This window comes from Pygoscelis adeliae, unplaced genomic scaffold, assembly GCF_000699105.1.
Source record: "Pygoscelis adeliae isolate BGI_AS28 unplaced genomic scaffold, ASM69910v1 Scaffold9, whole genome shotgun sequence".
NCBI classification, from domain to species: Eukaryota; Metazoa; Chordata; class Aves; order Sphenisciformes; family Spheniscidae; genus Pygoscelis; species Pygoscelis adeliae.
Genome location: NW_008825557.1, coordinates 2632708 through 2649267, shown reverse-complemented (window position 1 = coordinate 2649267; position 16560 = coordinate 2632708). Strand labels below are relative to the sequence as shown.

The 16560-nt window shown below is 39.0% G+C and overlaps 1 long non-coding RNA gene across 1 annotated transcript; it reads left to right on the top strand.

Moving 5' to 3' along the window:
* Nucleotides 1–1464: 1464 nt before the first annotated feature.
* On the top strand, nt 1465–11535 carry LOC103923847. The gene is made up of 3 exons (XR_663950.1): nt 1465–1815; nt 6889–7048; nt 11174–11535. It is a non-coding gene; the product is annotated as an uncharacterized LOC103923847 (long non-coding RNA).
* The last annotated feature ends 5025 nt before the right edge of the window (nt 11536–16560 follow it).

The following is a 16560-nucleotide window of genomic DNA, read 5'->3' as shown; positions in this document are numbered from 1 at the left end:
AATTAGCAGAGAACTCAGTAGAGGCGATGAAGCAAAATCTGGTGTTGTAAAGCACTAGAAGAGCACTTAAGTAATATCAATTTCTTTGTGGCCTTAAAGGGAGGGGAGAAGTATTCTCTTTCTTCCAATTTGTTTCACCTTCTTCCTTTTTCTCTTTATCCTTCTTTTTATCTCTACTTTTTTCTTTCTCCTCTTCTAAATATCCTCTGCGTCTAACCCGTTTTTCCTCCTAAGTTTCCGTCACTTGTCCAGATTCTTCTCTGCATTGAGATTGTCATCCAGGAGCCATATAAAGAAGTGTCTGAGATAACAGCTGTGTCTGGATCACTTACACCAAGGTCTTCTGATGGCAAAGCCTGGAGCTACGATGCGTGAGATGCCTTAGTACAAATGGTGTTCCCTTCTCCTTGGATCTGAAAGCCCCCTGGCTGGCTCACAGTTCCCATGAAAATTGCTGCTGAAACTGTCATCGGAGGCTTGAGTGAGATTCAGGAGAAAGCAGAAATGACAGAGATGAGTGGAAATTCAAAGACTTTAAGAACAGGTAAATTAAAAGAGCTTGTAAAAATCTGGAGAATGATGGAGGGACGCTGAGGCTTGAAAAAGAAAACAAGGGATATGAAGATATCTGAACTATATATTACTTTGCTATTATTATAAAGCCTGGCAGGAAGTGTGGAGTGACTGTGCTTTAGACTGAAGCTCTTCAGAGAAGGAAAGAAAAGTGAGTTATCTGGCTGCTATTTTCTTCATTCTAATAAAGTTCTTTTTCCACGTTAGAAGACACAGATTTTTACCATGATTTTTTAACTCTGACATGTGATAATTAGATCTGTATTGGACAAAGGTACATGCCTGCCAAGATACTTATCTAAACAGAAAAAATACAAAAGGCATGGAAAGTTTTATGAGAAGGGTGCCTCTCAAAGCATCATTTATTTTACTGAGTATCTGGAATTGTCAAGTGGCAGGTTTTAATTGCTTTGAACTTATGTGCGGAAGAAGTGAACACATTTAAGTATCTAAGCCAAAACTGTTTTTCTCCCCAGAATGATGAGCGAGACCAGTGTTACTACGATATTTTTCCTTCGCATTGTAATCGGTCTCCCATTTCTGCAATATGAAGGATTCTTCATGTGAGAAAATAGGCTACTATTGCAAGAGTCAGCAAGTAACTAGCTTTCATTAAAGTCGGAATCAGAAATGATCTTTCATGAGACAGAGGATGACTGTGACTTCCTCACCAATTTTTTTCTATTTCCTGTATATTATCTGAAGTAGGTTGCTTGTGCCCTAAATCTGAGCCATCTCTGTGCTAGTTTTTTGTCGGTAGTACTCAGCATAGGCTCTGATTTTTCCTTGGAGCCTCTATACACTTGCTGCAAGACAAACAGCAATACTTCATAAATATATACAGCAGAATCATTGTACAGCTTCCTCTGAACACAAAACCTCATTATTTTCACAAGTACTTGTAATTCTCAAGTATTTTGAATTTTAAATTGGCAGATGAGAATGTATGGCATTTATTTGTTAAAATTCCACCATAAAGAGTCTCTTTATAATACCTTTCATGAATGTAGCCCATTTTTCAAGTGGGTGAATTGGCTGCTCGTCATGTAAACAATGTGTTACTGAAATGTTGATGCATTACTCCTATGGAGTAAACACCCTGGGGAGGCGGGGTGCTGGATTTGCAATGCAGACGTAAGGATGCAGAACTGGACTGCCACTCAGTGGTGCTGGTGATCATCAGTTCTTCAACCACTACCCATTGGCACTGACGTGGTTGAACACAGCTACATAATCAACCAGGTAAGACAAACTGGTCACAAACAGGGGTGCAGAAATGCTATACAACTTTAGTATAACGTCCTAGCAATGCCAGAGTGATTATAAATAGACTTTGTAAGCGATTCTGAAAAACACAGTAGGAACCCAAATGCCATAAAGCTCAATTTTATCTGACACTGAAACACCATTATTAAAGAGAATTGTCTGCTCTGATCTATCACATCAGTGACTTGGACACTTAGCTACTGTTATTTATCCATGATTTTCCATGGAAGGTGTTAAAATGACATTGCAGTTCTGATGGATTGTTTATCGAAGAGCTCTTCCTTCAGTACTACAGCATTGGGATGCTTTTGATAGCTATGACATGCCTTAGTTTAAATCGTCTTCTCTGTTTGCATCACACTAGTATGTATCAGCTCTTCTTTTTCAGGATCAAAGGATATCTTGCAGCACGTCAGAAACTCATTAAATCTATATTTGTAAATAAAGCATTTGTTCCATAGCACCAGGTGTCCTTGAACCACTACAATGAACAGCTCTGCAGGACGTGTCCTAAATGTACTCAAGGCTCCACTGAATGATGAAAATGTGACTTGTCTGTTAAGTGTCCTGGGAGCAACTTGTTATGGCCTATAAAGCAGTAGAAAAAGTGCACACAATGGTATTTCCAGAACTGAAACACAAATCTAATTAGACTCCCATCAAATGGCTTATTTGAGACTGAAAAATTGCTGGACTGATTACAAAGTTTGCTTTATAGATTAATAGGCTAGTTTAATAGCCATAGTTCTCATTGTGTATGAACTACTGCTTTATGCACTTTGTTGTACAGATATTAATTGCTTTGGCTTTTATGTAATATATGTCTATATTGCTGCTACTTTTATAAATGAGACCTGCCTCGAGTAACCTTTTTAGCCTGTGATTTCCTTTTTTTTTTTTTTTAATGAATGAAAAAGAGGTCAATCTTGTTTCCAAGTTAGAATTCTTTTTCAGGCTTAACAGCAGCTAAATACCCAGACTGGTATTTAAGCCTCATAATTATTGAAAAACATTTAATTCAATCCCATAAAACTTCAAAAATGGAAGCAGAACAAATTATATACACAGCAGTATTTTATACACAAACCCGGTTAAACTAAAATACTAATAAACGTTCTTCTGGGGACACTTTTGGGGACGTCTTACATTTGTAAGGAGCTACTGGATCTGGGAGACGAGCGAAAAGAACTTTTGTCTGTATCACATCATGACAACAACTTCTTGGTATCGATGCTAAAATGATTAGGGCTAGCCACAGCCTCGCTCGGCACACAGCTACTGGGCAGCAAAGGCATGCTTTCCTCCTTCACCAGCTTCTGGTACTTGGGATGGCAGATTTCACTGCAGAAGGTTCAACTGTGATTTCATAAAAATTCTCTATAGCCTATAAAATCCCTGTCCTAACTAATAACGAACTACAATGACAAATTTTCGTGCATTTTATCCTTTTTATTTATACAGCCATATCGACTAACGAGTCCACACCCCTGTCAAAATCTAATGCCAGATGTTATGTTTGACTTTTAAAGAAGCCAAGAGAAGGACAGAATATTTTCTTGAGGGAGGAAAGCTGCACTGGCAACAAATTTTGAGACCAGAGGTAAAGGGAAGTGACTGGGTGGAAGTACAATTTCCAGACTAGAATAAGATGTTTTAATTTCTTAAGTATGAAGGAAACTGCATTTCTGATTTTGACCACTCATTTGACCTCTTCCTTCCTTCTAGCTTTGACATATTTTTTCTGATTTTCTTTTCTGAAGTGGTGGCTCTTCTTACCAAAATGTCCATTTAGTTTAGCTTTCTCTTCATTAAACGCTGATCCGGCTAGATCACCGTCCAAACTATTTTTGACCAGCCACCATTGTTTCCTACATGCTTACTGGCTGTATGTTGGCATTTCATGAGTGACCATGACTTTGCAGTCTTCTCTCCTTCACAGTCTTCTCTCATTTCTACTTCTTGCATTACTCATCTGCCCTATTCCCTCTCTTCTCTTTCTTACCCTTAAATCTTTCTCTTTCTTCCCCCCATCTTCCAGACATAGATCATTTTGAACAGCAATTTCCTTTTATTTTGTGCAGCCTGAATTCTGCTAGACAAATCTTATGGCTACTTGGAGGTCCTCACTGTAAGCTTTTCCATTCTTCCTTTATTTCTCATACTGACATTTCTCATGTGCTCTGTCTTTAGTTTTCAGCAGGTCGTCTTAATTAATTCCTTCATTTTCTTATAAGCATTCCTCAGTAAAACTTTGCTTCTACCAGCTGATGTAAGTGAAATCCATTTTTTGAAAATTCCTCCCTTTCTGTATCTGCCCGTTCGCAGTCCACAGTGGTTCCTTCCTTCTCTGAAATCATGAGATGATTCATTTGCAGCTGGGACTGAGCAGGATTTTTCATATCATCACATATGATGTGTTAAGAATGTACTTTACTTAGCTACACAGGAAAAAGGAACCTCCCCCTCTGCCCAAATAAGAAAACAGAAGTTTAGGGGGCTGAACGACAAAGATGGAGTTACGTGTGACATGATCATAGTTTAAATATGTATCTGTATACTTACAGTTGTGTTGGTGTTTTTTCATGCTATTGTCAGTCTTAAATATAACATACATACTTAGCAACTATATGTTGTACTCTTAAACGTTGACATATTTTTTCACCATTGTTATTCTTTTCTAAATCTGAGAGCATAAAGGTTTGAGAATGTTTTATTAGTTCTGTTAGATAGTCAATAAGCTTGAATGAAGATAAAAGAAGTATTGATCTGAATTATGTTATATAAGTACATTTGACACGTTTGCCCAGTCATCACTGTTGTTAGAAAAGAGTTCTTCTTTATGTACAGCATTACATCATGTACATTTTCTGCTTCCTTCAAGAATATCTTATAATACAAAGAATCAAATAAAAGCTCTTTCATATGGTGAAATTTATATTCAAAGAAGGAGCGTTGTTTGATAGAGGTCTTAATATGATAGAATAGTGGCTGTGCTCAGTTGACCAGTATCCACAGGTTTTGTGGGTCCCCTCTGCATCTCGGGTCCCCTCTCAAACTAACCATTTTCTCCTTTATTCCATAAAACACAGTGTGGCACCAGTGATGGACCTTTTATGGGATCACCATTACTTACGGAGTGCTTAAAGTATTAAAGTCTCCATTGGGAGATGTCTGCCTTACAATATCTTCTGAAGATACGTAGATAAAGTACATATATGGTTTGTCCATTACTTGTCTTTTTTATACAAGTCATAATAGGAACAAAAGGAATTTATTACTCAAAGAGGACAGCAATGCCTGAAAAGTTGTGCAAGTGAAGCATATCATTCTTCAAACCCACAATTTGTTATGTTTCATGTTCACTCCATGTTGAACAGAGAAAAATACTTGGAACATATGGAAAAATTGAAGGTGATTAAGATAAAGCTGTTCTGAAGCCTGATTTTGCCATTCAATAGTGTTGTTTCCATGGTAATTCCTGCATCACATGGCACCTGTGGACATGATGCAAAGATATTTCTTAAAGTCACGCAAATACTAACAGGAAGGGCAAACTTCTGTGATTCTTTTATCAGCGTGAAGTGAGTATTTTATTTCCATTACAAACACAGAATTTTCCATTAAATCACTGGGTACTTAAGATGTAACATTGTAAACAAAGTATTATTCGTAAGTGAAAAACATGTAATATTTAAAGATGAAAAAAAAAGGGGGGGGTTACAAGGAAGGAGGAGAGCAGTGGGTTAAAGGGACAGCTGGCGCATGTGTGTTACCCGATATGGGAGTTCTGCTCTCTGTTACTATTTTGTTACTGCTGTGGCAAGGCAGCAAATGATAGCTACTAGTAATTCACTGAATAAGGCACGTGTATCGTCCAGCTGTATCCATGCTTTCAGCCTTCCTGTGAACAGACTGAATAATAGAGTCTCTACAGAAAATCCTATTGAGCTCACCAGAGGTGAGGAGGCTGGCAGGATTCTACAGAAATTACAACTTAGAGAATTTATCTGAATATGTGTCCTTTTTATTTTTGACATTATCTTACAAGATTCTATAATGAGACTATTACTTCCTAATGAAATCTGTAAGATAAATAAAAAAATATAACGAAGTTATAACATTCCATTAAATTCTATAGGTTTACCGTTACGATGTTCTCTTTGCCCTTTTTCAATTCAGTCTTATAAAAATCTTAAATAAAACCACACAGACGCCTTCACTGAAAATATGCATTCTTTTCTTTTCCTATCCCTTTCAAATTCTGAATCTATAAGTATATATTGTGTCAACTGAAATTAGATATGCAAGGACAGATAACGGAAAACAGTATTATGAACAAGATCTGAGTACCATTGCCAAAATAACACAGGTATGTATACATACGCATTCACGCACATACACATGTAGATATCTAGAGTGGATGTGTGTTTGGAAGGGGGTGATCAAAATTCAAATCTGAGTGGGTAATTAAAGCTGAAATCTTCACCAGATGACTATTTCTCCTTGATTCAAATATGCTGGTTCTGAACTAAAAATCTGTATAATATATTGATTCTTAATAGTGAATAAATTTTTACATCTCTGAGCAGACACAGAGCACCTCTGAACTATACTTTAGTTGTATGTGATGCTAGATACAAAGGCATTTAGCTCTGGCTACTACTAATTTTGCAGGGCCCTGTAAAGTCTCTGAAGACATATCTGACCTGCACTTGTCTTCTTTTTAACAGCTTGATGTGGCCATATCACTTGCTGCCTATGCAACACATTTAACAAAATGTGCCTATATTTTTGAAAGCAAGTACCAAGGACTGACTACACATTAGCTTTATGCAGTTAACACTGCTTGAAAATAGAAAAGGAAGAACATTCATAGTAGACAGATACCTGCATAGGTGTATTATGTTTTTACTTATCTATATAATAACTTTCAGTCCTAGCATGATAATTTAATCTTCTCTCCATTCTGTTCTAGCTTGTTCCAAACACTGTCCTGTTTGGCACAGAAACTCCAGTTCTCTGTTGGAAACCAAATATTTTTCTTTCCAGGGGCAGACATTCTTCAGTCAAGTTCAACTAAGTGGCCCACAAGGGAGCTGTCTCTGTTGTCCAAGCTAGCAAGATACATTTATGAGCCAGCACCAGTAAATAAAGAAGGCAAGCTACATCTGTCCTCCAGCACTTGAGGTCACTGAGCAATTCCAGAACCGTAAGTCACTGATTTAATGGAATTTCCCATTCGAATGATCAGGGCACATTAGACCATACCACAAGCCAAAACATTGGATTCTTAGTGCATTCCCATAAAAAAATGCCATGAATCAGGCTTTTCTGTCTGGCATCTTCTACATAAATTTTCTGTAATTCTGTGAAAGAGTACAGAGAGGTTCAGAGAGAGAAATTCTTTGAATGTGAAATATCGCATGCCTTTTAATGAACTCTGCAGCATACAATGAGCCATATCCCTGATATGAGCCAAGGCCAGTCAGAGAATTCATTCATTGTCTAAAACAGGGGGACGCAGCAGGGGCAAGGAGGGGTGCCAGGGAGGGCCCGTGAGAAAGCAGCACCCCGTAAGCATGCTGACAAGAGACCAGAAGGTAATTCCCATGAGCAGGCAGAATGGGCTCCAACCCCAAGGGTTAGCTGCAAACCCTGCCAGTCGCGGCATTGAGTATGGATGAGGAAATAAAAGTAGAAAATGAGTGCTTCCTGGTGGGAGGAGTGTGGTTTTATTCTGTGGTGCTGCTTACAGGGTACCATACTGTATGAGAAATATGATAGAGGTCATTTTAGCTAAACAAATGTATAATTGCTTATCCAGCCATTGCACGTCACTACACAGAAAATGAATGCATTGCTCTGAGATCTAATATAAGACCATATGAATTAAAAAAATGCAATTATAAAACACTACAATCTATTCTTGTAAATTACCTGTTGTAATTTTAGCTCTAAACAATGACAAATTACAGTCCTCATTTCAAGGATATGAGATGCATTACATAATGCAGATCTATAGTTTTTAGAACCATTAATCATCATCTGGCAGCACCATTTGTGTTAATCCTGTTTGCAAAAGAAGAGACCTGCTAAGACATACTATTTTAGGCTTTTCTTCTTCCAGTAAATATTCTTTAGAAGCAAACATTTGTAATCTGAATTCATGTCTAGCCTCAAAATGGAAAAATAGCCTAAATAGCAAAAAAAAGTTGACATCCATGATGAAAAAGAACTAAGACCTATTTCTATTTTTACCAAATACTTATGTGTTACTATGTTATTTAGCAGCTATGTGTTGTTATAAAATTACAACATTGTGTTACCTGATAGTTTTAAGATTATACCTTGTGCAAAGAATTTAGGGGCCATTGGATTTTTCTCAAAAATTTATAAAACACTGTCTTGGAAGGTATAGAAAGTTCTTCAAGTTTTCTGTCAAATTTTTCAAGTGAGACTCTCCCTTTCTATATACAGAACATTGTCAATCATAGAGTACCAGATTTCACTGCTAACAGAAGTCATTCTTAATGTTAATGATATCAGGATATAAATACAATCACAGTCGAACTGAAATAATGAGTTTATAATCATGTATAATCATAAATATTTTTTATTAAATCTGTCCCCTATTGATGAAAGATGCTCAATATCAGGTTAGACCAGGAAATTTTTTTTTTGATCCTGTAAAACTTTTTAAGGTTTCTTAAATGTTCTTTTTCTTTATTAAATGACACTAACCCCTTTCAATTTTATGGATGCACAGATAATAGTCTGGCAGCGAGAGGAATTTACCTAGGATGTGAAAGATTCAGGTTCAGTCTGCAGGGCTGCCATTCCTCCCTGTCCCAGAAATCCACTCCAACCACCAGGAAATCCACTCTGCAGTGGTTTGCCTAAGCTAGAGGTGGATTACGACTTTCTGTATTTGTACATTTTGTTTAAATTCTCTGCAACAAAGCCATGAAGCTGAGTACCCAACATCCCAGATAGACAGAATAATCGTCGGACCAGCTCTATAGCGGTTTCTCTCACACCTAGCAGCCAGGAGACGTGTTACGATCAAGAAGAAAAAATTGCAAGCCCAACACCTAAATAAGGCAGAAGAGACTCCTGAATTTGCTGCTTATCTCCCAAGAGAGTTTCACGATCACAAGACCCATTATACCTCTCGCTCTCTTTGAGCTTTGCATTTCATTAAAAGTCCTGTTGAAGCACCTAGGTTCTTGCAAGTGCCTTAGTGTATAGTGAATGAGTATTTTCCAGCTAAAGGATTGTTTCATTGAAGAGTTCCCAGTCAGCTGCACTTCCAAGTGTTTTTCATTAATCTTTAAGGGCAGAGACACAGAGAAGAGCAGAGGAGATCTGAGATTGTACCTAAGTGGAATACAGGATTTCTAGTTAAAGGGGAAAAAATACTTACTTTTTGTCTTCAAATTGAATTGGAGTAAAAAATGCAGTAATTTTATTACTTTCCTTATAAATTATTGACAGTTAATTAAAAATAAGGATTTTTTTTTTCCTTAATAAAAATATGTTCCCCTGCCACATTAGCTCAGAGTTGCTGACATGCTGTAAATTCATCTTGTAGCATCCCATGAAGTAGCTCTCTCTTCTGGTAAAGCCCTTAATTCTTATAACTTCTGTGATAGCAACAAATGTAATGGGCAAAACATATGCAAATGTAAAAGACCAGACAGCTCTGCAACCAACATGCATGAAAATGAGAGCTGGAAAATCTCTCAGTTAGAACCTCTTCACCAAAATTCACTCTTTTGTGAGTAAGATCTCCTGCTCGTGGTAGAAAAGCTGTTTTTGAAGTGGCACTCCTACCACTTGCTACACTGGAAATACGCTGATCGTTGCAATGAATGCCAACTAATATTATGCCAATTAAGTCCAAAGTGACTATGTAACTCTCTTTGTATTTTTGCTGAAGTACGATACTTACACAAGGCGGATGTCTAACAGGCAAACTCTCCACGTACACTAAAATAAAAGAATATTGCACACTTAAGATTTAATTTTTTTTTTTTGAAAGAATTGGCCTTCAAATACATGAGAATTGTGGACATGTCTGAAAACTTGAAGTTTACGATCCTTCTAAAATGGACTGCAGTGGGACTTACTGCCTGTTCTGTTTCAGCAATGCAATTTCAAATAACCTTGGGCATGCTTACATTAAGGATTTTTGCATTTATGCAAACGTTAGGTAATTTGTTACATCATTATGGTGTGTGTTGAATGCAAACCTTTAGAAGTCATCGAAAAATACGGTGAGGTTACTCCACCAATGCATGAAATGAAAAACAAATTAGGTATTAACTTAGCCAGTGGCCACTTTTCATTCTTTATTTCTATAGTAAATAACATGACAGGGCTCACCACATGTGGGACCATGAATTTGCGTTTCAGAACAAAAATTATAAACAATAATAACCTTAAAGTAATCTGATGCAAGTCGGTAGGGAATAATATTAGTTCATTTGTAAGCTAAGCAAACATATTTTTCATTGTGATGCAAATTTGACCAAGGATATATAAAAGAGGTATGTCTAGACATTGCGAAATATTTGTAAAAGTTAAAAACATCACACAAAATATGTCAATAGGACAGTTGGAGAGGAGCTTATGTGCTCGCCAAATTGTCTGTATTTTCATCAATTGTATACATTTCTAATAAAATAATTATCATGTAAATTAGCTTCCCTAGAAAGATCACTTGATTGTATCTCTAGAGCATCACAGCTACAATGTTATTACCATCTTGAGTACATCCAGTAATAAAATTTCGGGAAAGTCAGTTGTTCTTTCTTTTTTTCCCCAAGTTTTGCCTAACATTATCACAGCAAAGACACATGCGTGTATTGTGCTAAATTCCAGTAGATCTTCTCTCCTTTGGTAAGAAGTTACGGTATTTGCATTCTGTCACAAGGGTCTGTCCTCTCCTGCAACGCCTCTGAGTCTGACCTCCAGTTTCTCGGGTGCCCTAATCTCTGCACAGCTCTTGCTTAATGATCATGAAGGAGAAGGTGATTTCTGGGTTATCCTCACGTATCTGACAGTGTATGCCCAGGAGCAGTGAAGATTCATGCCTGCCCTCAAAGTCTGCATCCTCTCCTGTGGCAGCTGTGCTCCTTCAGTCAATCATAATGTCACTATTTTAACAAATTTCTCAGAGTATTTCCTTCCCCGGCTGCCACTTTCAACTTCTTTAAATTTGCGCCAGGGACAAAGGGGGCTACAAGAGCATGAATTTGGGTGGAGGCTAATACAACTGCATTGTCACCTTCTAACTTTCAGCTTTTTATTTTTTTACCTGCTCCATCTGCAGACCTCAATTCTCAGAGGACACGTCTTCTGAGCAGCACAGGGGATAGAGGGTGTCATATCCCTCATTCTTCTGGGCCACTGATGGCGTAGCAGCCATTTACAGCATTTCTTGGTGGAAAGCAAGCAGATACGGACCTCTTCCAGCCAGAAGAATGTGCTGACCTTATGGAAAAAAGCATGATTGTGCATCTGACAATTATAAAAAGGCAAGAAACCTCCTTCATTACAGATAATCAGTGAAAGCCATTTGAAACTTAAACTTTTACTAGAAGTGTTTAAATAATCATTAAAATAATTATCGTCAAACTTTATTCCCATGCATGCCATGTGACCCAGCATTCAGGATTTTAAGAAGAATCAAGCGAACAAAACCAGACATTCTGTGAGCAGCAAAACTGCTTGAGTTGGTTCCTTGTGCATTTGTGGCTTACAACAGCGCCTAGTATGTTCACCAACGGAAGCTTTTTCCATGGTTGGGGCACTCATTGCTCTCGTGTGTGGATTTCCTTGAGTCTAATAGGTGGAAGGTTCATATTGCTACCTTTTTCTCGGTGAAAGGAAGAAAAAAACCCAAAACTATTAGGGACAACACAGCATTTAAGGAGTATACAATTCATCTCTAAAAGAACATCTTTTCTTTCAGATAGGTTGAAATTAGTCAATTAATTTGATAGAGACAGGGCAGAGTGAAAGGACAGATAAAGAAGTGTGCACACAAACATATGGATTGCTCATATAAGCTTTATTTCCTTGGGAAGTCAGGATAAAACATTTCAGTGATTAATATACAAAGAGCAATTGCTCATATCCTGCAGACTTTCAGGAAATAACTGAAATCTGCAAGTAAATTTAACTGAGTCTGTAGCAGATAAAATTAACTAAAAGATGAAGATGTAATTGCCTGAGTCTGTACACAAAGTCAAGCTGAAAGATAAATGGCAGTTCCATTTTCCTGTTGACTGTTAAAGCAAATTAATTATCTGGGGTCATGGATTTGTTTCCAGAAATAGGAATGTGAATCTCAGAATTTGAAAGAGTTTGTAATAAGTAGAAAAGGAAGGTGATTTCTCAGATAGATTACCGTCCAGCCACAAGACTTCTGGGCCAAATTTGCCCTTTTGAGGATCATTTCATGGAAGTGTGAAGTTTCTGCATGGTGCTGCACTAGACAAGGGTAACATTATGTATTTGACAGTCTCACCCAGCTTTTTCCTAGGATCCGGCTTTGGATGGAGTTTCCCATTACATCAAGTTGATTGCCCAGAACAAATACGATCATGCTGTAACCCTTACATGGTGCTCAGTCTCAAGACAATTTAGTTATTTAACTAATGTCTTCCAATAGCCATGGTGTGTAGTACGGCAGGAATGATAGTTATTTCCTGCAGAGGGAGAATGAGGCTGTGGGCGATACCCTTGCAGCAGCAGAAGGGGTAGAATATGGGAGATGGTGGGGTCCACGGCAGCTGGGAGGGACAGCTGGACTGGGAGACTGGGAGGACTGGAAAGAATGGAAAAGCAGCAGCAACAGCAGAAAAATAGCAGGCAACAAACAGGAAGTGAGGAGGAATTATAATAAAACAGTTGAAAGCACGTGAGGAGACCAGCAGTCCTGATGCCGATACTGGCAGACAAAACTGCTAGGAATGCTGCGCTCGACAACACATGCTCGCAGCAGTGCACCGTGGTGAATGGATTCTGGCCCGCCAGAGAGGACTGCTGTAGTGCAGCAGTGGCGGGTGCCAAAGAAAAGCAAAATGCTTATTTCTAGTAGCTGGGGAGCTACCCAGGCTTGTGGTTGTACGTAGGCACCACTGCCTGGTGCCGCTTAGCTGTCACTGTGTCTTAAAGTTCTTCTGTGAGAGCAGGCTAGCCCTCAGTAACAGACAGGTTTTGCCTTCTGCACTTCGTATGTCAACAATCTTTGTGTGCAACGGGCAGTGAGGCTCCCTTATGAGAAATCGAAGCACAGGAACCTACCAGCAGTAGCGTCAATCTAGGGACGGGCTAGGTAGGTCTTCCCTGATTTTTTCAAATCAAAGCATTAGAAACGTGTCCTTCTTGAAAACAAAGAAACAAAACATAAGGACTATAGGTCTGGAAACACTGTATTAGACCAGAGTTAAAAATCAGAGTACTGAAGAAAATCTGCAACTGTGAGAGTCCTAAATGGGTACAGAAAGCCCCAGAAATCATACAGCTTAGAAGACAGAATGGATCTGGAAGGAACAAGGAAAGGGAAGGACCAACGGATTGATACAAAGACGGAAAGGATGGAGTTAGAGATGTGGCAAACAACCCTACATGTGGGAAGAGATAGGAGAAATCAGAATAATAGAAAAAGGACATTACAGGGATCTGGAATGGGTAAGGACAGAGGAGAGGGAGAAGACTTAAAAGTCTTAACCCCACCTGAGAAGTGTACATCAGAATATAAATCCATGTTTTTAATCAGTTTTCTTCCTGTCAGTTGAAAACTAATGAAACATATGCAAGCAATTAGCTTAAGGTAGATCACAGGGCAACTGTAATATTCCTTTATGCCATCATTCTGTCACAACTGATGATACATGATTTATGTGAAACGTTTGCTGGAGAAATGCCATCAACATTAATAACGTTGTACCAACAGGAGAAAACAGCAGCTCCTGTGGCCTCCCTTCCTTTCTCTCTGCTAAGCAGTTCCGTTGCTGGAAGGAAGTTTTTTGAGCAATGTCGACTGGAATTCACAAACTGAATTTCTTTTTACCTTGAGTTCACGGTTGGTGTTTAGGTTTTTTTCACTCTATTTGCATCCCAATAAACACTGTCATTAATCCATGTTTCCTTATCAGGAGCTGTTCTAATTAGGCTGTTCTAAAAGTTGAATTAATCAATAGAGTTAATTCTTTACGTTTATACACAACAGGAAGTTTTCCATTGTAAAAATAGTTTCTTTTTTTGTGGCCTGAGTGGATAATCACTTCTTAAATGTCAGTTTAAGCTTAGTTCCATCAGTATGTCATGATAAGCAGCACTTATACACACAATCCCACTGAAGTTGGTGTGGCTACTCATTTGACTATACAATATGAATTAACATGGGCAGAAATGAAAAATGTGACAGTTTCTCTACCTGTCTAAAAAAAAAATACTTAAGAAGACTACAGGTAGATAAATAAGTTCCTGTTTGCTTTTCAATAGATACTGAACAAAGTTGAACTGTATTTTCATTTGTATTCTACTACATAATCCCCTCCCATCCCCTGCTGTAAAGCACTACAGTGAACAATTTTTGAAGCAGGTTACTATCTTTATAAAAGCCTCTCACACGTTCCAATAAACCATGAAACATAAAGGGGGGCACTTGACGACAGCGGCCTGTTGGCATGCCTGAGTTTCATTTTCCCTTTCCACTGATGTAGACAGTGCACATGCTATTATGAAAGGGAACGACTGAGACACAGCCCCAAGAACCGCGTTTCTCGGTTTGCTTGATCTGGGCACCACAACGCGCAGGAACTAGATGAAAATACCCTTGCACAATAGCCCTCAGTGAGGATTTTGCTGGCTGTTCCCAAGCTTGTGAAAATGAGAATGTGGCAAACTCGGGCATGAAAACTGGAGCATCGGGGAAGTCACAAGGTCCCAATGTCCTGGTTGTCCTAGGACTTTGGTCATGAAGCAAACGGTGAGAACTTACTGTATGACTGTGTTTCAGTTGTGGTTCTAACAGTGGAGCCTTTGCACGGTATTTGTGTACAATATTGTTCTCTTAAACTTCTGCTGCATGAAATGTGCTCCCAAACATGTCCACGAAAATTTTTTGTCTTTAAAAAACATTAAAGCCACCACTGAGCATAAAAGAAGGTGACCCCATCAATTCAGATTTCCCTAAATTCACCTAGCTTTTCTCCTAATGAATATAGGATGTCACTACTTTGCTGTGCTTTTGAATGGGCTAAGTCCTCTTGCTGAATCAAACCCTTTCACTTCAATAAAAGCGCAGGCATTTATATTCCTAGGAAGGGTCAATCTTGTCTTCTACGTAACAAAATGGGGCCAAGCAATTTCTCACACAAAACTTCAAAAATATTGTCATTCCTACACCAACGTGTCAGAAGTTGTACAGTGAAGAGTGATCTGTACGAGCAACAGTATACAGATTCTTTCAACTAAGGCTTCTGGTGGATAGTAACGGAGCTTAATGACCAGCTAAAAAACGTTCATTGGTATGTATGAAAGGAGTTGATACTTTTGTTTTGGCAGTGCAGACTGCATGGCTAATGATGGAGTGAGTATGGAAAGCGACCGCTTTAGCACAGCACTTTTTTCGCGAAATTGATAGTTATTGTTACGCCTTTTTTTCCATCTGTAATGACACAGGAATTAGAAAAAATGCTTAGCTATACCCTACGTATTCAAGACACAGCTAGCATCAGTCTTCATAAAGGCTACACGCAAAATTTGTGCTTCGCTTCCCAAAATTCAGTCATCCTTTGCTAACTACTCACAATATATGAACTTAAAACATGAGAAAAGAATGCCATTTTCCATCGATCCTGACACGCAAAAACATCCCACGTAGGTTTTTACTCAGACTTGGCTTAAGCATACGTTTTCTTTCCTTGCTTGGATGCACATGGCACAGATGGGAACATGAAAAGGAGATAAAAAGCATGGCGAAAAGCTAGCCTGTCCTGCTACCGCAATTCTTGTGCTCCTGTTCCTACACCTGACATCACGCAAGCCCTAAAAATTCCTTCCCCCGGTCAAAAAACAAATCTGGGGAAAAGCATCAGTCTGTGATTAGAGCCGTAAATATTAGATAGTGATAAAACAGTGATGAAATAAAACTATTTGGGGGATTGAAACTGCGTGGAAAACCTCAGCCCCAAACATTTAACAATAAATTACAACAGTAAGTATTGTAACCGGACTGCAGCCACTACTATCTGCTCATTATTTTTCTCTCCTCTGAACAGCAACTCTAAGGCCGGCAGAAGTTGACGCTCCCGCGTGCCTGCACCGCCGCTACCACCCGTGCTACCGGTGCACGCCGAACACAGCAGCTCTTTTCACCTCGGGTCATTCGTGAGGCGACACGGAAATTGATTTCATTACTTTTGCCATTTCTTACGCTTTTTATGCACTATTACCGGCTGTGAGCATTTAAAATAACGGACACGCGAACAAAAGCATAAAGTCTGATGGAAAAGCTGCAAGTTTTTCCCTCCTCTTCCCCAGCCTCAGGGCGCTGCGCCCGGCTCCCGGCGACCCTCCGGAGGGCCGGCAGCCGCACGTCCCAACTTTGCCTGGCAAAGCGGGCGCTGAGAGGGGGCTCCCGGAGAAAACCGGCAGCTCTCCCGCAAGGCGGGGGTACGCCTCCAGGACCCCGCGCTGGCCGAA